The sequence below is a fragment of the Lissotriton vulgaris genome, chromosome 7 (assembly GCF_964263255.1).
Source record: "Lissotriton vulgaris chromosome 7, aLisVul1.2, whole genome shotgun sequence".
NCBI classification, from domain to species: Eukaryota; Metazoa; Chordata; class Amphibia; order Caudata; family Salamandridae; genus Lissotriton; species Lissotriton vulgaris.
Window position 1 is genome coordinate 1,652,589,183 of NC_141695.1, and position 22,507 is coordinate 1,652,611,689.

The 22,507-nt window shown below is 45.4% G+C and overlaps 1 protein-coding gene across 4 annotated transcripts in view; it reads left to right on the forward strand.

Annotated features, from left to right (window-relative positions):
- GNAS (GNAS complex locus) overlaps positions 1-22,507 on the forward strand; it is a 941,300-nt gene that overhangs the window by 914,335 nt on the left and 4,458 nt on the right. The window lies entirely within an intron of this gene.

Below are 22,507 nucleotides of genomic sequence, written 5' to 3' on the forward strand. Positions count from 1 at the left end.
CCTCAGAAGAAGACCCAGTCGTTGACGTAGACAACCCCTTCGTCGACGAAGATTCCCGTTAGCGCAACTTCTACATCGACGGTGACTTTTTCCTCACCTAAGCCTCAGATGATTGTCGTCAGCGTCATCCCAGTCGACGCTGGTCTACGTCTCGGTGAAACCCAAATCGTCGACGAAAGACTGCATCTACTCCTATCGTTGACGCACCGTCGACGACCTAGAAGATCTACATCATCGATGAAGACCACATCTTCAACAAAGCCCTCCTAGTCTTCGAAGGCAACTTCGTCGACGGCCACTTCCTCATCGGCTTTATCATCTGCGGGAGAGTCAATGGCTCTCCGGCCGTCGCAAAAATTATCAACATGTACTGAACTAAAAGTCTGGTCACAGTCTACGCCTATATCATCTACGCCGTCAATGAATGAATGAATGAATTACACATTTGTTACGCGCACAGCTACCCGTAGGCATCCCGGCGCCCTTTGCCTATGACAAAACCTCCTTTGTTACAAAGATGTGGTTCTGCTCTTAAACCCTTATCTCCATTGCGTCTGTCTCCACATAAGGTACCTCTACAGGTTCCTGACAAATTGCTGGATTCAGAAGACAGTGAGGAAGATTCTGATGTGGATGATAGATTTAGGACCGCTACCAGTCCTTCGGAGCTGTTCTTAAAGTACCAGGAGGATGATCAACCTTCACTTGAACATGTTGCTTCACCTACTGCTAATATCCATACAGCTCAGATGCCTATAGCTTTATTAAATAATCTTCAGCATATGCTGGATGATTATTCCCGCCGTTTACCGCCATCTGAACCAGCGGATTCTGTGCCTCCTACACTAGTTGCTCAAGCTTCCACTTCAGAATCCCGGTCTCCTAGACCTCCTTCGCCAGTGGTTTCACATCATTCTGCATAAGCGCACTCATCGGATGATGAAGATAGAGAGGAAGGTGAGGTAGAGGAGAGATCTCTATTGTCGAATTGGGATGAATACCAGATCCAAACCCCTTCTCCTTCACCTGTTGCTCCTGCTGATTCACCTCCAATGGACATTGGAGGCTTTCACCTCCTTATGGAAAGAGCAACCCAACGTTTCCTTACCCCAATGGAAACTAAGAAGGAAAAATGCTTCCTCTACGATTTTAAAGACCAGCGCAGGCGATTCCCATTATAGATTTTATATGGAAAGAAAGATTGAAAGTGATGTCAAATCCTGCATCTATTCCTTTCGTCTGGACAAGAAATATAACGTGCCTGTCAAATCTCCAGCATGCCTCATAGGACACTCAAAGGGGAATTCCGTGATTGTGCAGGCTGCCCAAAGACAGGCTAGGAATCCATCTTCTCCGATCACACCCCCTCCTGACAGGGACAGCAGGCGTCTGGACTCGATTGGAAACGAGTCTCCACTATGACCGCGACAACAGTCCGTGCTGCCAATTCTCTAGCCATTCTGGGTTGGTACAACCGACAAATGTGGTCTGATATTTCACCATACATAGACATGCTACCAGAGCCGTCAAAATCTGAAGCTCTGAAAATACTACAAGGAGAACGGATTTCGGCAGAAGTGATTGATTCGGCAGTGGACGTTGCTTCCACAGGTTTCAGGCAGCTGGCGGGGCTTCTGTTCTACGTCGACAAGGCTGGTTAAAGGCTACTTCGTTTCGCCAGGAAGTACAGGCTAAGATACTTGACATGCCTTTCGACGGAGAGGCCTTGTTTGGCCCACATGCAGAAGAAGCCTTACAAACCATTAAGAAGGACCCAAACAGCCAGATCTCTTGGTACCTTACAGTTTCGTAAGCTGCCCTTTGGGGGAGGGGGGGGAAGAGGACGTGGATCGTCCTCTAATCGAGGAAGCTATAGTCCACAATCTTCCTACCGGTCATATCAAGGAAATCAGCGCTACCAATCGCCACGTTACCAATCATATGGCCAGCGCAACACATCCTATTCCCAAAATAAAAAGAAAACATCCTACCGCGGAAAGGATTCCAACAAAAGACTATGAGTATCATCACCTGCCACCGCTACTGCCACAGTCCCATGTAAAAGTTGGAGGAAGAATCTCAAGATTTTATTCAAACTGGTCCTCAATAACATCGGACAAGTGGGTCCTAGACATTGTAGCCAGGGGCCATGCTCTAGAATTCGAAAAGTTTCCTCCAAATTTCCCTCCATGGGGCCCTCCTCCAGCTCATCTCAAGGAGTTGTTTTCCCAGATAAATGTGATGTTACAAAAAGGAGCGATCGAAAAAGTCCCTCAATTGCAGAGAGGAACAGGATTCTATTCACGGTTCTTTCTGATAAATAAGAAATCCAGAGAATGGCGTCCACTTCTAGATCTCCGTTCCCTCAACAAGTATCTAAAGAAATTGTCATTTCCGATGTTATCGCTTCAAGAAATACTTCATCTTCTGTCGGCAGGGGATCACATGGCCACCCTGGACCTTCAAGATGCGTACTTCCATGTTCTCATTTTGCCCCGTCACAAAAAGTTCCTGCGTTTCAGAGTGGCTGTCCGGTATTTCCAGTTCAAGGTCCTTCCCTTTGGACTAAGATCGGCACCCAGAATGTTTACGAAGGTCCTATCTCCAATAGCAGCGCACCTCCGAATGGAGGGGATTCAAATATTTCCTTACCTGGACGATTGCCTTATCAAGGCGAGTTCTTCCTCAGCCACAAACACCCATGTCCAAAGATGTCTGTCTCTGTTCCAATCGCTGGGTCTCTCTATCAACCTCAGCAAATCGCACCTTGTTCCTTCGCAAAGGCAAACGTACTTGGGAGCGACCTTGGACACGCAACTAGTTCAAGCTTTCGTATCAGAAGAAAGAATACAAAGGCTAGCTCACATGTTACGATCAAAAAAGTCAGTTTCAGTCCTACAGTTCAAGTCCTTTCTGGGAATGGTCTCTTCTTGCATCCCGTTGATTCCAAATTGCCGCCTCAGAATGAGGCTCCTTCAAGAGGAGCTCAACCTGAAATGGTTACAAGTCTCAGGTTCATTCGAAGATCTCATTCAAATCACTCCTCGGATGCGGCAGGCATTTCTCTGGTGTGCTAAAAAAAGAAATGTAAAGAAGGCGTGTGCTTTCCTTCAAGAAACGCCAAATTTCACTATCACCGCCGACTCATCCCTCAAGGGTTGGGAGCACATCTTCAAGGGCTAAAGGTCAGCGGGACATGGAGCCCTCAACAAAGAAAGTGGCACATCAATTTACTAGAGCTAAGAGCCATCTTCTTAGCCCTCAAGTAGTTTCGTACAATCATTCTAGGAGCCACAGTATTGGTTCACACAGACAGTACAAACAAGGACTCAGACTACAAGTATGCATTACTTGAATAAACAGGGAGGAACGAGGTCGGCTCTTCTGTCTCAGGAAGCCCAAGAAATCTGGGCTTAGGCGATTCGGCACAAGATCAATCTCTTGGCAGTTCACGTCCCGGGAGTTTCAAATGTTCTGGCGGATACTCTCAGCAGGTCAACGGTGTCCACACACGATTGGGAACTGCATCAGCCGACGGTGGATCGAGTCTTCCATCAGTGGGGTCATCCCAATCTGGACCTCTTTGCGACCAAGAAGAACAGCAAATGCCTATTCTTTGCAAGTTGGCTTACCCACAAAGATTCTCAGGGGAATGCGTTTTCGATTAACTGGTCTCAAATATATGCTTACGCCTTTCCTTCGATACCGTTGGATCCCAGAGTTCTCCGGAAGATGAAGAAAGAGCCTTGTCGCCTAATTCTCATCGCTCCCAGATGGCCTCGCCAATTCTTGTTCACCGAACTTCCCCTCCTATCAGAGTGCGATCCAATTCAGTTTCGACCAGTACCTAATCTCCTGTTAATTTCGAACCGTCAGATTTGCCATCCGGATCCTGCTTCTCTGAAATTAGCTGCCTGGCGCCTGAGCACCTTGAATTTGCTCATCTAAATATTCCTGCGGACTGCAAAGAAGTTCTGGCTAACGCGCGATCGCCTGCCACAATAAAGACATACACACTTAAATGGAAAAGATTTTGCATATGGTGTCAATCTGCTAAGGTTCACCCGATTCACGCAACACCGGAACAGAGATTACCTTTTTTCCTGCACTTAGCGAGATCAGGCCTCTCTCATGCCACGTTAAGTCTTTCTGGCAGCCATTTCAAGGTTCCGACAGGATGGGTCCAAGTCTCTTTATTCATTAAGAATAATGCAACAGTTTTTTAAAGGACTATTCTGAATGTACCGACGATAACTAGAGGCCTTTTGGCCAAATATGGACGTCAAGAAGAGCCGCGTGGCTATTCAGCACTGAAGGCCTTATCGACGATCCATTATGGAACGGAGCCCGTTCAAGAGATGTCCCGTTTGCAACTCCAAGTATCCTCACATCGATGTCCACCCGGTGTGCAACAAGTGCCTGTCTCCGGATCACGTTGAAGCCAGCTGTATGGCTTCTTCTCGGTTCCGATCCAAGAAAACGATTCGCCTTGGACACGCGGCGCGGAAGGAAGCCCAGAAGACGGGACCTGACCCGGTGAACATCTTCGATGCCGAGGATGATGAGGGAGTCGAGCAGGAAGTTCAAGAGAACCTGTCTGATCCTGCATCAGTGATTGACTCCAGTTAAGACGCAGATGTGGAAATGGTCAACAATGAAGACGTCGTTGACTAGGTAGGAGACGCCGATGAGGCCCTCGGGGCCGTAGAAGATAGCTCGAGCGAGGAGCTAAACTAAAGGGTGTCGAGCCCAAAGCCGGGGCACCGAAGAAAAAGGTCAAGGACATAGACCCAAAGAAGTCGGCGCCGTAGACCGTAGACACAAACAAAGGACTCGAAACACAGAACGTTCTCTATCCTGAAAATCGACTCGACAAAGCAAAGGTCCGTAAAGACCTCGAGTCCAAAACTAGCAATGGCTCTAAGGACCCTGTCGAGTCAACACAACCATCCGCCTCCTTTTCGAAGCAGGTGTCGGACTTGCTGCAACGCATTAAGGAGAAGGCTAGTGCTGCCGGACCGAAGGCCACTCAACCCCCGAAGACAGTCAGTAAACCTCCGAAGTTGTCGGCACCGATTAAGTTTACACTGCCGCCGCCAGTGGCATCTAAGGCTTTCGCCCCTAGGACGGGCATCGAAGCGGCCAAGAAGGTGTCCACGGGGCCAAAGCCTACAACTACGGAAGGGGCCACCAAGCATCGACAGCCTCTGCAGGAAGATCAGTCGAGGCTAATCATTGACGCTGAGACTGGTAGACTTTCCATTTTCAAGCGAAAGGTCGCCCCAGAACAGCCTATGGAGTCGTATAAAATTCCATTAAAGAAAAAGAGGGATTCTGCAACATCACCTTCTTTTTGAACCTCTACAACAATATGGACAAGAACCTGCTCATTTTTCACCCACACATTCAGATGTGGATGTAGGGGATGGTGACAATCAGGATTACAGTTATCCTGTAGACACTGATCCAGAAGACCACACTGAACCCTGGGCAGACACTGTTGACCCAGGGGAGCCACAAAATGCCCCTGACAGTCATACCTATGCTGTTAAAACCTCACCTACAGAAGACCCGGCTGCATTTAACGCACTTATTGAGAGGGCGGCAAAAAATCACGATGTCCAACTCCATGCTGACCCTATTGAAGAGGATTTTTTATTTGACAGCTCTCGACCTCAGAGAGAACTGTCAAGACTCTACCCATGCTTAAAGGTGTCCTGAAACACGCTGGAGACATCTTTAAGGAGACCACAAGGGCAAGAGTGGTAAACCCCAGAATTGAAAAGAAATACAAACGAGCACCTGTGGACCCTACATATATCAGGGGACAGTTGCCATTGGACTCTCTGGTTGTTTCAAATGCTCGTAAAAGAGCGAACTCTGACCACGGGTGATGCTCCTCCCCCTGACAAGGAATCCAAAGTGCTAGAAGCATCAGGGAAAAGGGTGGCAGGTCAAGCGGCCAATGTCTGGCGAATCTCCAACACACAGGCACTCTTAGCCAGCTATGACAGGGCTCATTATGATACACTTGAGACCCTGTTACAACATTTGCCAGATGAGTATAAGGAGGCAGCAGAAATGCTAATACAAGAAGGGAAACTTATATCCAACGCATCTATTAAGTGTGCGCTAGACGCAGCAGACACTGCAGCCAGGGCTATTAATACAAGTGTTATGTTACTAAGACACGCCTGGCTGAGAAACTCCGGCTTCAAGCCCGAGATACAAACCACCATACTCAATCAGCCAGTTAACCCTGATTACTTGTTTGGCCCAGAAGTGGACACCACCTTAGAAAAAATTAAAAAGGACACAGAGACTGCAAAGTCTATGGGGGCTCTACAGTCGCAGCAGTTCAGGGGTGGTTCTTTTCGTCGCTCCAACAATAGAGGAGCTTCCAGAGGCCAGGTGTCCCAGCAGACACAATACAATAAAGGAGGCACGCAGACAACCTACAACAAGAACAATAGGGGTGGCTATTGTGGAAACAGCACCAAAGGCAGAGGTCGTGGAAACAACAACTCCCGATCCTCCGCCACTAACAAACAGTGACTTCTTGTCACTACCCCCCGACCATATAACACTGGTCGGGGAGAGACTACAACAGTTCCTGCCGGTCTGGAAATCCATCACTACAGACAGGTGGGTGAGGCAGCTTATCCAGTACGGTTATTGTCTGGAGTTGACATCCACTCCACCCAACATACCCCCAAGACAACGTCCTATGTCCGCAGAGCATATACAGTTATTGCAGCAGGAGGTAGTCAGCATGCTGCAAAAAGGAGCCATAAAGCTCGTGCCTGTAGAACAAAAAGGTACAGGGGTGTACTCGCTGTACTTCTTGATCCCAAAAGAGGACGGGTCCCTCAGACCCATACTGGACCTCAGGCCCCTAAACCAGTACATCCTGTCAGAACACTTTAACTTGCTCACGTTACAGCAGGTTCTACTGTTACTCAGTCAGGGAGATTTCCTCGCAACACTAGATCTGAAGGATGCATATTTCCATATACCGCTACACCCGTCACACAGAAAATATCTCAGATTTACTATTCAGGATCAGCATTATCAGTTCAAGGTCCTCCCTTTCGGAGTGACAACAGCACCCAGGGTGTTAAAAAAGTGCCTAGCGACAGTGGCTGCACACCTACAGAGACAGAACGTTCACGTCTACCCTTATCTGGACGACTGGCTTATCCAAGTAAAGTCGGCCCAGCAATGTGCCACCCACATGTCCCACACCATTCACCTTCTTCACGATCTGGGGTTTTCACTGAATTATCCAAAGTCCCACCTTCAGCCCGCTCACGTACGGCAGTACTTGGGCGAGACAATAGACACTCTGGCAGCCAAAGCACAGCCAAATTCAGTGAGGATCAACCGCATGCAATTGCTGATACGGAAATTCAAACCACAACACTCGCTTCCAGCACGAGTGTTCATGCAGTTGATAGGCATGATGGCCTCCTGCATCTTCATAGTCCCGCACGCGAGACTACACATGCGTCCGCTTCAGGAATGCTTGGCACGTCAGTGGAATCAGGCTCATAGACAATTGAAATACCTAGTGTTTGTGACCGGTCCCGCATACAACTCTCTGCATTGGTGGAACCCACAAAACCTTTGCAGAGGCCGACCGTTCCAAGAGCCTGTGCCACAGATTATACTGACGGACGCATCTCTCCAGGGATGGGGAGCTCATGTACTCCACTACACAGTGCAGGGACTATGGACAGCACAGCAGAAGAAGATGCACATCAACCTTCTGGAACTGATGGCTATCTTCATGGCAATGAAAGCATTCAAAGTACATTTGTGCAACAAGGTAGTGTTGATCCGGACGGACAACATGACGGCCATGTACCACATACAGAAGCAGGGAGGTACACACTCTCCACAGTTGTCTCATCTGGCTCAGAGCATGTGGAAGTGGGCCATTCAGAGAAACATCTTCCTCATGGCAGAACACCTCCCAGGCAAGGACAATCAGATGGCGGACCTGCTCAGCAGGCACAGCCACCAGATGCACGAGTTGGAGATACATCCTTCAGTACTCCAACCGTACTTCCAGCAGTGGGGTCATCCAGAGATAGACCTATTCGCCACAAGGGAAAACGCAAAATGCCAAAGCTTTGCCGCCAGGTTCCCACACCCACAGTCGCAGGGAAATGCAATATGGATGAACTGGTCAGGCATATTTGCGTACGCTTTTCCCCCAGCACCGCTAATACCGCTAGTGGCACGCAAACTGAAGCAACACTCGATGACTCTCATCCTGGTTGCTCCAACGTGGGCACGCCAACCATGGTACACCACGGTTCTAGAACTCTCCGTGGTACCGCATCAAAGGCTGCACCTCACGCCCAGGCTTTTGACGTAGACCATGGCGACATTCAGCATCCAGATCCGCAACAGCTCAACCTGGCGATCTGGCTCCTGAGGTCTTAGAATGTGGCTACCTCAACCTGCCTCCTGACTGTATGGATATCATAAGGGAGGCAAGAAAGCCCACCACTAGAGCATGTTATGCAGCGAAATGGAAGCGGTTTGTCATTTATTGTGCCAACAACGACATTAATCCGCTAGTTGCATCTACTCACAACATCATCTGTTATCTGTTACATCTATACAAATGCAATCTGGCCTATGCTTCCATTCGTATACATTTATCCGCAATAGCAGCTTATCTCCATAACAGGCAGCATCTCTCACTTTTCAGAGTGCCTGCCATCGAAGCTTTTCTGGAGGGACTCACACGAGTTATTCCTCCCAGACACCCACCGGCACCTGTATGGAACCTGAATGTGGTCCTTACCAGACTGATGGGACCACCTTTTGAGCCTCTACACTCATGCGAGATACAATTCTTGACGTGGAAAGTGGCTTTCCTAATAGCAATCACATCGCTACGACGAGTTAGTGAACTTCAAGCACTAACTATGCAAGAGCCATTCATACAGATTCACTCCAACAGGGTGGTACTACGCACGAACCCTAAGTTTCTGCCTAAAGAAGTTTCACAGTTCCATATGAATCAAACTATAGAACTGCCAGTGTTCTTCCAGAATCCAGATTCAGTGGCAGAGAGAATGCTCCACACACTAGACGTCAAAAGAGCTCTCATGTACTACATGGATAGGACAAAAGATTTCAGGAAGACCTAACAACTGTTTGTTGCCTTTTCCCCACAACACAAAGGTAACCCCATTTCAAAAGCAGATATAGCCAGGTGGATCGTTAAGTGCATACAGATTTGCAATCAAAAGGCTAAGCGCACATTAACGATTCCCCCAAGAGCCCACTCAACACGAAAGTTGGGGGCATCCATGGCTTTCCTTGGAAACATTCCTTTAGAGGAGATCTGTAGAGCAGCCACATGGTCTACCATACACACATTTACCAAACACTACTGCGTAGATGTGCACTCCAAACAGCAGGCAGCTGTAGGACAGGCTTTTCTAAAAACACTTTTTCAGACTGCTGCAGCTGGCACGGGCAGCCGCCGCTAAGAGAGGGACTATATATTCTATGCACAGATATGAATTCAGCAGCCCACATGCCTCGAACCGATTATGCTACTTACCAGTATGCATCTGTTCTTGGCATGTAGGGCTGCTGACATTCATATCGCCCGCCCTCCTCCCCGGCGCCTGTAGCGGCTGCAGCACTCAGAATTACTCTTAGCATGGTCATCATTTACTGTACTACACTCCATCTCTGCCACAATGGCGAAAAACAATCTGAGGATGGAGAGGATGCCCATGCGCACTGTAGTCCAGGGGAGGAGCCACCTATCTCATGATACTTCGAAGACTCTTCCAGGACAACAATGTGCAATCATCCGGACCCAACACTAGGCGGCGATCTATGCACAGAAATGAATGTCAGCAGCCCTACATGCCAAGAACAGATGCATACTGCTAAGTAGCATATTTGTTCAGACTACTGCAATGGATACAGGCGACCACCGCTAGGGGAGACACTGCTGCACAATCGATGCGAAGTGTACGATCTGCAGCTCATATGCCTCGAACGAAAAATGCTACTTACCAGTATGCATCTGTTCTTGGTATGTAGAGCTGCACAGTCGTACACGCCCTCCCGCCTCCCCGGACCTGTATCCATTCCATTTCTCATCTTACTTAGATGCACACGCATGGACATCCTTTTTTTTCTTACTGTATCTTTACTAACTCCATCATTTCCCATCATGGCGAAAAACAATCTAAGGATGGAGCCGATGCCCATGCGCAGTATTGTCCAAGGGAGGAGTCCCCTATATCGTGACTACAAAGACTTCTCCAAGACGACAACAACCTGCAATCATCCGAGCCTAACACCAGGTGGCGATCTACTGCTAAGTGTACGACTCTGCAGCTCTACATGCCAAGAACAGATGCATACTGGTAAGTAGCATTTTCCTCCTAACCCGCAATCTCCTGCGGAGAGGGCATTGCATACCCTTGACATTAGAAGATGTCTCAAGTTCTAGTTACAAAGGACTTCTACCATTTGTAAATCAGATCAATTGTTTGTTGCCTATGGAAAGATACGGCAAGGACAAGCGGTGCCTAAACAGACCACGGCAAGATGGATTTCGGCTGCTATTGACTTTTGCCATCAACAAGCTGGAAGACCTCTGCAGATAACTCCAAGAGCGCACTCTACGAGGGCGGTCTCTTCTTCGACTGCTCTCTTTGCTGGTGTTCCTCTTCAGCAAATCTGCAGAGCAGCAACTTGGTCCAGCAGACATACTTTCACCAAACATTACTGTTTGGAAGCTGCCAGCAATGCTGATACTTCAGTGGGACAAGCGGTTCTCCGCAATCTTTTCAGATAAGGTGAGCCTCTGCTTCCCTCCTCCTCTGTACTGCTTCTCAGACGCTTATTATCTTGCCTATATTCAGTACATGCTCATGTGATTGCAATTTTCATATATGTCTATGCGTATTAACATTTCTGTTATATAATTGCAAATGCCTTTCTATGAGCAAATTTATGTTACAAATAGCGTCTTCCAAGCATTATTTTTGTACTGCTATCTACTCTGATTCAGGAATGTGAATCTATGAAAGACACCCCAATACTGCAGAAGAACAATAGTTACTTACCTGTAATCTGTGGTTCTCCGGTATTTGTGTCTTTCATAGATTCACATGCAACCCGCTTACCTCCCCTCCGAGGCTACTTATGCTCTAATATCTTGGTTACACTCTTGTGCAAGAAAATTTGAGAGCCTGAGCTTCAGAGGAGAACATTCTGGTGGGTGCTGTCGCTTGAATGGCTGTAGTTTCGGCTATGTATAATGACTACGATAGTCATACATGTAGAACTTTTTTCTTGGTAGCTTTGGGCTACTTTACTTCCTGGTTTCTTGTTACCAAGGTTTTTGGTTATTATGGGCATATTTATTGCTTTTTTATTTACTGTGAGAGTCCCACTCAGACGACTGGGAATGATTCAGGCATGTGAATCTATGAAAGACACCAATACTGGAGAACCACAGATTACTGGTAAATAACTTTTGTTCATTTGCTTGTGTATGTTACAAGCTAATAGTACTTTTTAGTCAGGAAACTAGGTTTAAAGAAGAAATAAGATGCTTTATCAACTCAATACTATCCTCCTGTATACAGCAACACTCTAAAAGGCTAAGCAGAGATTTCAGAAACTTGGCACTTTTCACTGATATTTTTGATGGATTACTTTCTCATTGATGGTTAAGGTAGATGTGACAGTCAATGGTTATTGTAACCAGTGGAATAGCCAACATGTCTTCTTTGTGCTTTCAATATGCTTTGGAGCTTCTGTAAAAAAGGCAGAATTATTTGTAAGTGATACATTCATAAATATGACACATCTCTTGGACGTTGTGTCGAGCCGCAGTAAGGCTAGTTAAGCCAAATTCATCAGTCGCATCATTCGTTTAGAGAAAAATACCATAAGGAATAGAACATCTGCTAGCAAAGGCCTGATGGGATATGGAAACGGCTTGCTCCTTTAAAGAAGCATTTTGTTTTCAGCATCTGTGGCCATTAAGTTAAGTCATGTGTGTCTATGTAGTTTGGGGCAGCAGTGTTTGGGATAGGTTTATGTTACAAGGTTGCTTTAGGTCCTAGGGTAAAAAATATAATTTTTATCCTTGTCTCCAGTCCTTCTTTGACTAAGGCCATCTTTCGCCAGAAGAATCTTACCCAATTTCACCCAAGTTTGAATCCCTCCATTTATCTTAGTGATTTACCCAGAAGCTGTTGCTGGATTTCAGTCTTCACACCTAAACTCTGAAATGTGTTGCCTCTGGAAACCAGACCTTGTCATCAGTCTTATTCAGTCCAACAATCAAGACTACTATCAACTGATTGTATTGTTGTGTTTATTTTTCTCTGGTCCATCATTTTCATTATCTTATATGCTTCCCCTCTGCACTATTTATTTTTAATTGTGTACATTGCATGATGGACAAACAAGTTTGTTTTGTACTCTGGTAAGTCTTGATCTTTTTGGGCATTGTCCCCCCACAAGTCATCTCAGCCTATATAAGTGAATTGTATTTATGTTTACATGAAGATGTTCTGTCACTTTGGTCATTCAGGCTCTTGCGCAATTCCGGAACAGGCTCAGGCACCAGCTATATGTTTAGCTTTTTCTCCAGTTTTCTGCCCCATCAAGAAACACTTCACAGTCGCACTGGAGCACGTCTATTCTGACCGCTTACAAATAGGTGTTTTTCAATACGTTGAATAGTCAAATGCGTATTTTTTCCATGGCATAGGTAATGGGACAATGTATTAAAATGTTGTGTGTATCTTTTGAACTAATTCTTTTTTACTGAATTAGGCAGATGTGTTTTTTTTGTGTAACACATTTTTGATGGACTTTTCCACTCTTGCAGCTGAGACATTAAATGCTCCAGCAGACCCGTGAAGTAAAAGCATTATTGAAGTTTGAACAGTGGCAAATGTGTCAAACAATTTGTTTTGATCAAATAAAACAGAAAAAGGTCTTTGGATAAAGGCTACTCTTGGGGTAAACCTTTTGAAAGACTGCATGAAATTGTAAACAAAAGTTAATTTGCCATATAGATTGCTTAGCAAATCAGTAAGGGTCACTGAGTACTTGTGTGTATAGTGTTCACTAAACGTGTTCGCATTGAGATATGTGAACAAAGTGGAAAACAATAGCTCTAAAACATGAAGGGAATAATTTTCTTTAGGAGCTCTACCTGCATGAACTCCTCAAAGATGTTAGAATGATATCGGTTTGCCGTGTGCCACTTAAGCTAATTTGATATTTGGACCCTTGTTGGCTAGGGACGTCCTAGGGTTTTAATCAGGATGAACAAAATACTGAATTGTTCAGGATGGTCTATTGCCCCTATCCAAAAATATTGAGGCGGTTTTGATGAAAAATCCAATATGAGGAGCCCTAACAACCTCTCCTGTAATCAGTCATGGTTTCAGGAAGCAGAGAAGGAGGAATCCTTCAGCAACTGACAGATCAGTCAAAGCAGCAATCCCTGTAAAAAAACAGTCTCTCACTTCAAATCAAAAAACAAGCTTTATTCGATTTTAGATTAAAATCATAAAAGCATTTATACATCCGTATATACATTTAAAAAAAATTAAGGTATCATAATATCAATCGATACAGTGCAAGAATGGCTTGTTTGATCATTAAAAGATCTTTTACATGAAGATTCATTAAAACCACTAAAAACAAGCATTTCATTAAAAATTTCATCAATCCAGAGTAGAAAAAATGGCTTAATACATAGATTTTCTCCAGTTTACAACAGATTTTAAAAAGCATGAAACAGCGTAAACTATATGGTTATCTTCTAGCTGTAACATTTTCATGTATGCAGATCTGCATTTGCGAATCCCCCAGCGCCTAAGGAAAGGTATCAAAAATTGTTTCCTGGGGCTCGTGTAAAACTTGCAGAAAAACATGATGTGGATGTTTAATTGGAGTGAGGCGCTGTCACAAGGACATGTGAGTTTGGTTGTAGACCAATCATTGCAAGTAGGTAATGTGACCATTCGAAAAAAGGACCCCAAACTTAAGCGAGTCAGCAACATTCCTCGGGTAGGGGATCTGTACCAGGACTAGGTAAGGTTGAAGTCCCTCCTTCGGTGTATTTCCTGGTAGCTGAGCACTGTACTTTTCGATTTTTCGCTGTTCCATCTGATGGTATCTAAATGGATGGTCATCCTCTTTTTCAGTGCTATTCTGGATATCCCTTCTAGGGTACTAGGGTTATCGAAGAACTCAGGATGGCCCAGTTCAGTAAATAGAGTTCTCACATAGGATAACCATTTGATGTTACCTACCCCATCTAGTGCTAAGCAGTCTTTAATAAGATCTCTGTTCAGGGTGGCTTCCTGTGTGGCCCGTACCTTATGCCAAAGCAGGATAGGGGACATCTTAATGGTGTCCCTAATATAGGTGACTCCTACCTCTATATGTGACATGTATGTAGAAGTTGTTTTAGGAATTCCCAGTAGATGGCAAATGAATTGATTTTCACAGCTCTGTAGGGAATGATCTTTCTCAATGCCCCATAACCCTGCGCCATGAGTAGCTGTGGATACACACTTCGCTCTATAGACCTGGATTAATTCCTTGACTGGTTTACCCCCAATTTTGTCAGAGAAGGAGCGCAAGGCACCTAAAGTTCGACTATAGGCCAATTTCCGGGCTGCTATGGCAGCCTGCCAGCGGCCCCTCCTGTCGAACAGAATTCCCAGGTAATAGAATCTGTCTGTTGTTGCTATTCTTTGGTTATCCAGGAATATGGTGCAAGGGGCCCTTTTAGTCCATATTCTCACTTATTTCTTATGCATGGATTCCATAGGAAGCTTATAACGTTTTCCCAAGATTCTAAATCTGGTAACTCGCTGCTGTGATGTAGCAAAAGTTGATAACCATTTGTTATCGAGTATCGGGGTATCTTTCATAGATTTGCATGCCTGAATCATTCCCAGTCGCTGAGGTGGGAGTCCCACAGTATATAAAAAAGCAGTGCCAAGAGTAAATTACAGTAGTAGGCCCTATGAGAATGCCTGAGGCCTAGATTGTAGTAGCCTATCTACCTCATTATGCTAAAAAGACCAAAGTCTTTGTTCCAACCAATCGGCTTACAGCACCCTCTAGAACCCTCTCTACAGAGCGAGTTCTCCTCAGATTTTCACCGCAAGTCGTGTGGAAGGAAGTCTCCCTGAGTCTTGACTCCGTTTTTTCTTCAAAGCTTCAGGATGTCTGACAAGAAGGCCTTATTTAGACCTGGTAGAACATGTGAGAAGAAAAGGGTCCATGTTGATGACCAGCATAAGGACTGCATTTATTGCCTCTACCTATTCCATGAGGCTAAAAATTGTAAGATCTGCCGCACCTTTCCTTCTAAAACCTTAAGGGATAGGGAGGCCAGACCTTTTGTGTCTAAAATCCTCTTCTACGGATGATGAAGACAGAGCTTCTACCTCCAGTAGAAGAGCGAGATCTCAAGAGGATAATTCAAGTGAGAGGCGAAAGCATGCTAAAACCTCCCACTCCACTTCAAGCTCTTCACAGAGATCTCCACATACTATCTCTGGAGCCTCAGCCACCAAAGATTCGTCAAAGAAAACTCTTGAGTAAGAACTCTTCTGTCTCCTCACCTGTCACTATCATCTCTACTTCGACTTCTTCTTCTATGACTATGATCTCCACCACAGCCATCACTTCCCCTATTCTGTCTGCAAAAATATGTATTGTGGCTAAAAGAACCCTCGTCGACAACAGCCTCGACGACGAAGAAGCTTTCATCGACAAAGAAGCCCCCGTCGACGAAGTTATCTACGCCACCGTCGACGACCGTCTCGTCGGCGAAGAAGTAGAGCCCATCGACGCAAGTCCGTCGACGTCAAGCCCGTCGACGACGGCTCCGTCGACATCGAGCCCATCAACGACGGCCCTGTCGATGTACAGTCCATCGACGACCGTCCCGTCGACGACTATGTGACTACAGCTAGCAAATTCACCATTGTCACCGGTGCCATCAAGATCAATGGACTCCACTTCAATTAAGCCGATCATTGCAAAGCAGGCGATCTCTACCCCACTCTCTTCAAAAACCTTCCAGCTGGTATCATACCAGAGGCAACAAGGATCTTATATCTCACCGCTCATGCCTTCTCATCTTCTAGAATCCTACGCTGATGATGAGGGAGAGGATTTTGAGGATGACTGCAATGAGGGAGCTTTTGGAGTGGCTCGCCATCCATCCGAACTCATTATTAAGTGCCAGGATGAAGACTAAGAGGATACATATTCAGAACACTATTACCAGGAGGACATTGTAGTGCCTCATCATACGGAATACCAAAGGAAACCTCAGGTTTCAGAGGTCAGTCACTTACCACCAAACCTGATTCAGGATTTACAGGCTATGCTCGCGGATTATAAACAGCGTTTTCCGCCGCAACCAGCTCAACCTGCTGTCCCGGTTCCTCCACCTCAAGTTCCACCACCTACTCCGGTCATGGACGCTCCGCAACCTGGTTTGCCTACACAGACCCCGGACACTTCTTCGAATGAAGAAGTAGAGGAAGGAAGTTACCTAACATACCTCCATCGGATCCGTGGGATGACTACGTTATTCCCATGCCGTCTTCACCAACTCCACAACCTTCAGACTCGCCACCTTAAGATGTAGGTGGATTCCATAATTTTATGCAGCGCGCAGCAAATAGATTTCAGCTTCCGGTGACGGTGGAGCAAACAGACTGTTTTCTTCATGAATTTAAAGAGGAAACTAGAAAGGTGTCTAGAGCCATTCCTGTTATAGATTACATCAGGCAAGAGGGCATCAAGGTGATGAAAAATCCCGCTTCTGTACCTGCTGTGTTACCACAAATTGACAAAAAAATATCGTGCCCCACTCTGTAGTCCTTCATGCCTCATTGGTCATCTGCGGCGGATTCGGTCATTTCACAGGCTGCGGAGCAAAGGTTGAAGAACCCAGCCACCCCCATTACTACACCACCAGATAAGGAGGGGCGTCGTTTGGACCTTATTGGTAAAAAAATTCTCCACTATGGCTGCTGCATCCATCAGAGCGGCAAATTCTTAGGCGATTTTAGGGCGCTATGATCGTCAAATGTGGTCCGACATGGCTGGGCTCATAGATTTGATTCCGGAGGACAAAAGACAAGAGGCTTGCAAGATCCTAATGGAAGGAGAGCGCGCAGCTGCGGAAACGTTTAACTGCGCATTAGACATTGCGAACACAAATTTTAGATAGCTTGAAGGAGCTGCTGTTTTGCGATGTCAGGGCTGGCTAAAGCCCACTTCCTTTAGGCCCGAGGTTCAATTAAAAATACTGGACATGGCATATGACGGAGAGTCCTTGTTTGGGAAACATATCAATGAGGCTCTCTAAGCAATCAAAACGGACTCTGATACTGCAAGATCACTGGGTTCACTGCAGAGGATCTTTCAGAGGCGCAAGAGGACGTGGCTATTCTTCCAGAGGAAGTTACTATCAACAAGGCAGACAATACCAGCCTCAATATCGTCAAAACTATCAATCCTCTTATCGCCAGTCCGGATCAACTGGTTTCTCTCGCCAAGGAGGAAGAAAGCGCATAAACAATCAAGGGAGAGACACGCACAGAAAACAGTGAAGTCAGTTGGGCGCAAACCTCGATTCCCTCCCTCCCTCCCTGTGGGCGCGAAGATATCTGCCTTCCAACAACAGTGGCAGCACATCACTACCGATCAATGGGTATTGGACCTAGTCCAGCATGGTCATACCCTGGAGTTTATCACCAAACCTCCAACAACTCTGCCCAAGGGTCCCCCTCCCCCTCGTCTTCACTTATTGTTAAAGGAAGTTCATGCAATGCGCCTCAAGAATGCAATAGAGAAAGTTCCAATCCATTAGAGACGGACAGGTTTCTATTCACGTTTTTTACTCATAAAGAAGAAATCAGGGGAATGGCGACCGCTCCTAGACCTGCGCAATCTCAACAAATATCTCAAGAAGCAGGGTTTCCGAATGGTCACTCTTTCGGACATTTTAAGTTGCCTCAACGAGCAAGATTTTATGGCTTCCTTGGACATGGAAGATGCATACTTCCGCATCCCAATCCACCCAAAACATCGAAAATATCTCAGTTTCACTGTGGCTGGCGCCCATTATCAGTTCAAAGTACTTCCATTTGGCCTCAAGTCGGCTCCAAGGATTTTTACAAAGTGCCTGCCTCCGGTAGCGGCAACGCTTCGCTCATCGGGGGTCCAGGTTTTCCCGTACTTGGACGACTGGCTAGTCAAAGGTCCATCGAAGTTCAAAGTAAAGAACAACATTGCAGTCTGCCACAATCTCTTTGCATCCCTAGGCCTCACGATCAACAAAAGCAAATCTCAATTGACTCCGAGAAAGAACTTAATATTCCTAGGAGCTTGTCTGGACACAATACAATGCAAGGCATTCTTGTCTCAAAAGCGACAACTCCGTCTACAGGCATTGGCCATAAAGCTATCAAGAAGGAGGTCACTTTCAGTTAGCCTATTCGCATCCCTTCTGGGGATGTGCTCTTCAGCCATCAATCTCATTCCATTGGCACGTCTCAAAATGCGGCCTCTACAGGAAGAGCTACATCTTCAATGGCAGCAAGCGACGGGCTCTTTCGAGGACACCATCACAGTCACCCCACGGATGGTAGAGGCTCTTCAATGGTGGACACAACTACACAATCTAAAACAAGGAGTCACATTCTTGAAAACTCTTCCAGATTTCATTCTGATGACGGATGCGTCCATGGAGGGCTGGGGAGGTCATCTCCAAGACTTACAAGTGCAAGGCAAATGGTCTCAAAAGCACAGGCAATGCCACATCAACAGTCTAGAGTTGAGACATTTTTCTATCTCTACAAGCGTTCCTTCCTAGTATAGCAGGGTCCTCAGTCCTGGTTTGAACGGACAATACCACCAGCATGTTTCATGTAAAGAAGCAAGGAGGGACAAGGTCAGCTACACTGTCCAAAGAGGCTCAAGAGTTTTGGGAATGGCTGACAATTCACAACATACCTCAAGGCAGAACACGTCAGGGGCCTCCACAATACCCTAGCGGACAAACTAAGCCGGTCCTCGTCGGATTGCCACGAGTGGGAGCTGGACAACCATGAACTGAACAAGGTGTTTCAGACTTGGGGCAAGCCAATGTTCGATCTATTTGCAACTCAACAGAACAAGAAATGACGGTATTACGCCAGCAGATACCCTCAACAGGGATCAAGAGGGAATGCCCTGTACATACGATGGTCAGGGATCTATGCTTGCGCCTTTCCTCCGATCCCGTTGATTCCACAAGTGTTACGCAAGATGAAGTTGGAGAGCTGCCGTCTCCTTCTAATTGCTCCCACGTGGCCTCGTCAATTTTGGTTTCAGGAGCTCACGTTACTTTCACAGGAGCCTCCGATCAAGCTTCTGATAACTCCAACACTACTGTCACGCAACTAGGGTCAGATACTTCACCCAGACCCTCAATCGCTGAAATTGCACGCATGGCTCCTAACTACTTAGAATTTCAAGATCACCAAATTCCTCAAGACTGCAGAGACATTTTGAAGGAATCACGAGCCCAGAGCACATTAAAAACGTGTTCTCTCAAAAGGAAGCGTTTCTGCGCCTGGTGTGCTTCAAACTCTTTACACTCTATTGAAGCTCAAGTGGAAAAAATCCTTCCTTATTTTTTGCACTTGGCTCGCTCTGGTCTTTCTTTCTCATCAATGAAGGTCCATTTAGCGGCTTTATCTAGGTACAGGAAGGTGGCTAACACTCCATCGCTATGCTCCTCATCGCTAATAAAACAGTTCATGAGAGGTCTTTTCCGGGCTTATCCTCCAGTTAAGCCTTCACCACCGGAATGGGAGCTCAATGCGGTCCTCTCACATCTGATGAAGCACCCGTTCGAACCAATCCACAAAGCTGATCTAAAGTTCTTGACTTGGAAGGTCGCTCTACTTCTAGCACTAACTTCCGCCAGAAGAGTAGGAGAAATTCAGGCCTTCACTATAAAAGAACCCTTCTTTCATTTCACCCAAGAGTATGTCACTCTTCGAACGAATCCAACCTTCCATACCCAAAGTGCCTTCTCAGTTCCACCTGAATGAACCAGTAAAGTTGCAGGTTTTCTTTCCAAATCCTACAACCCCGGCGGAAAGAACATTGCATTCTTTGGACATTAAACGATGTTTAAGATTTTATCTTCAGAGAACGAAGAACATGAGGAAATCAGATCAATTATTCGTGTCTTATGGCCAGACTACTTTGGGGAAAGCGGTCACTAAAGCCACAATTTCCAGATGGCTAGCCTCCGCTATTCATTTCTGCCACATCAAGGCTAACTGACCACTGCAAAGGACTGTACGGTCTTATTCCACGAGGGCTGTGGCAGCGTCTGCAGCATTGTTTGCAGGAGTGATGCTAGAGAACATTTGCCGTGCTGCGACATGGAAGAATGTCCACACGTTTACAAGAGATTACTGCCTGCAATCAGCAAATCAAGAGGATGCGGCAGTTGGTCAAGCGGTTTTACGTCACCTGTTTCCATAAGAACATATTCAGGTAACAATATTTCATTTTTTAATGACTGTTTAATTTTCAATAGCTTGTTCAGATAAAAGAAGTACATATCTTACAGGTTACTTGTTTGTTATACTGATTTTCCTTTCCTGTGAAATACTTTATGAATGCTTTATGACTACTGTTTTATTAGTAGATCATATCATTTCATTTGCAATTGTTGGTTGTTTATCATAAGTTTATGGGAGTATACCACAATAAGTCTCCCACCATCCTCAACCGACTTTTGCCTGGCTTACTGCTTGCTATTCTGATTCAGGCATGTGAATCTATGAAAGATACCCCAATACTGGATAAGAAAACAAGTTACTGACCTGTAACTTCAGTTATCCAGTATTGGTATCTTTCTTAGATTCACATGCACCCACCCTCCTCCCCGGAGAGTCAGTAATCTAATCTTGGGATACTTATTTCCACTTGTGCTGACGAAAATCTGAGGAGAACTGGCTCTGCAGAGAGGGTTCTAGAGGGTGCTGTAAGCTGATTGGTTGGAACAAAGACTGGTCTTTTTTGCATAATGAGGTAGATAGGCTACTACAATCTAGGCCTCAGGCCTTCTCATAGGGCCTACTACTGTAATTTACTCTTGGCACTGCTTTTTTATATACCGTGGCATGTGAATCTATTAAATATACCAATACCGGATAACTGAAGTTACAGGTAAGGAACTTGTTTTCTTACCCAATGTTGCTAAGTCGGAGAGGTCTTCCAGACCAAGCTGACAGGGCTCTCTGAAGGCCTGTAAGAGCAGTGCTGCTCGTCTGCTTTGCCAGAAAGCATACCTGCAAGGAAGTGGGTTAAGGATAGCAAGTAAGGTTTTTTTTCCTCAGACTTTGTTATGTATGGCTATCTTATTACTCCTCTTCCCCTGACTAGCGGTCGAAAGCAGGGGCAGATGGTCATGGGGGCCCTATAAAACAAAATTATAGATGGGTAAAACTGAATTACGTGTTTTTTTTTCACCTCGTGGTTGAGCGACATTATAGACGAATCTAGCTATGCTCTAGTCTATTTGGGGTCGCTCAGAACTCCTCAGTCACAAACATCCCGGTAATTCACTGTTACCCATCTATAATTCTATATATAGTAGGTGACTTGTGGTGCACCAAGTCACCTATTTTGAAGAAATTACGTAGCCGCTCAACTGTAATAACTTTATACTGTTGATTACTGATGACACAATGCCTGCTGCCAGAGCCAACCAGGGAGAGGAAAGGCAGATCAGATCAGGTCTTGGAGCAGAATTAAAGTAGTTGATTAAAGAAGGACAGCCACATGTTGCTTTTCCTTTTTCTGCTCTGTTTTGTAGATGTACAGTGACAATCAGAAAGGATATATTTATGGCAACATGACTCTTTTTTTACATTCTAGGTAATTTTTTTAAGTTAGCACATTTCTATGCATTCGAAGCTAAAGCGACCCTTTTTGTTTTTTTAAACTGACCTGTATTCATCTGATTCGGATTTGTTTTTGCAACAATTATCTAACCGCTTTTCTGATGTGTACATTTGTCCTAGAGATTGTTTTTATTCTTCATGTTTAAAAGCATGCTCTGTTTCATATGAAAGAGCTATGTACTAAGAATTTAAATTGGTTTGTGTAAAAAGTGATGGTGACGATGTATTATAAGGAATAAAGTACCCCCTACCGTTCATGATCAGGATATTGCTAGTCACCTCGAAGTTCCATAACCTTATAAAGGAACTGTGCTTTTGACCTTGTTCCTCTATATGGTCCTGGAACTCCTCAATGACACGAGGTATCCTTCTAATATACCACAGGGAATACTTCATCCCTTATAAAATTTAAGCGCCTTCTTAAACATTTTCTAAATTGTTTATTAGTTCAATTTTCATTAAATAATCTTGTGATTTCTCAC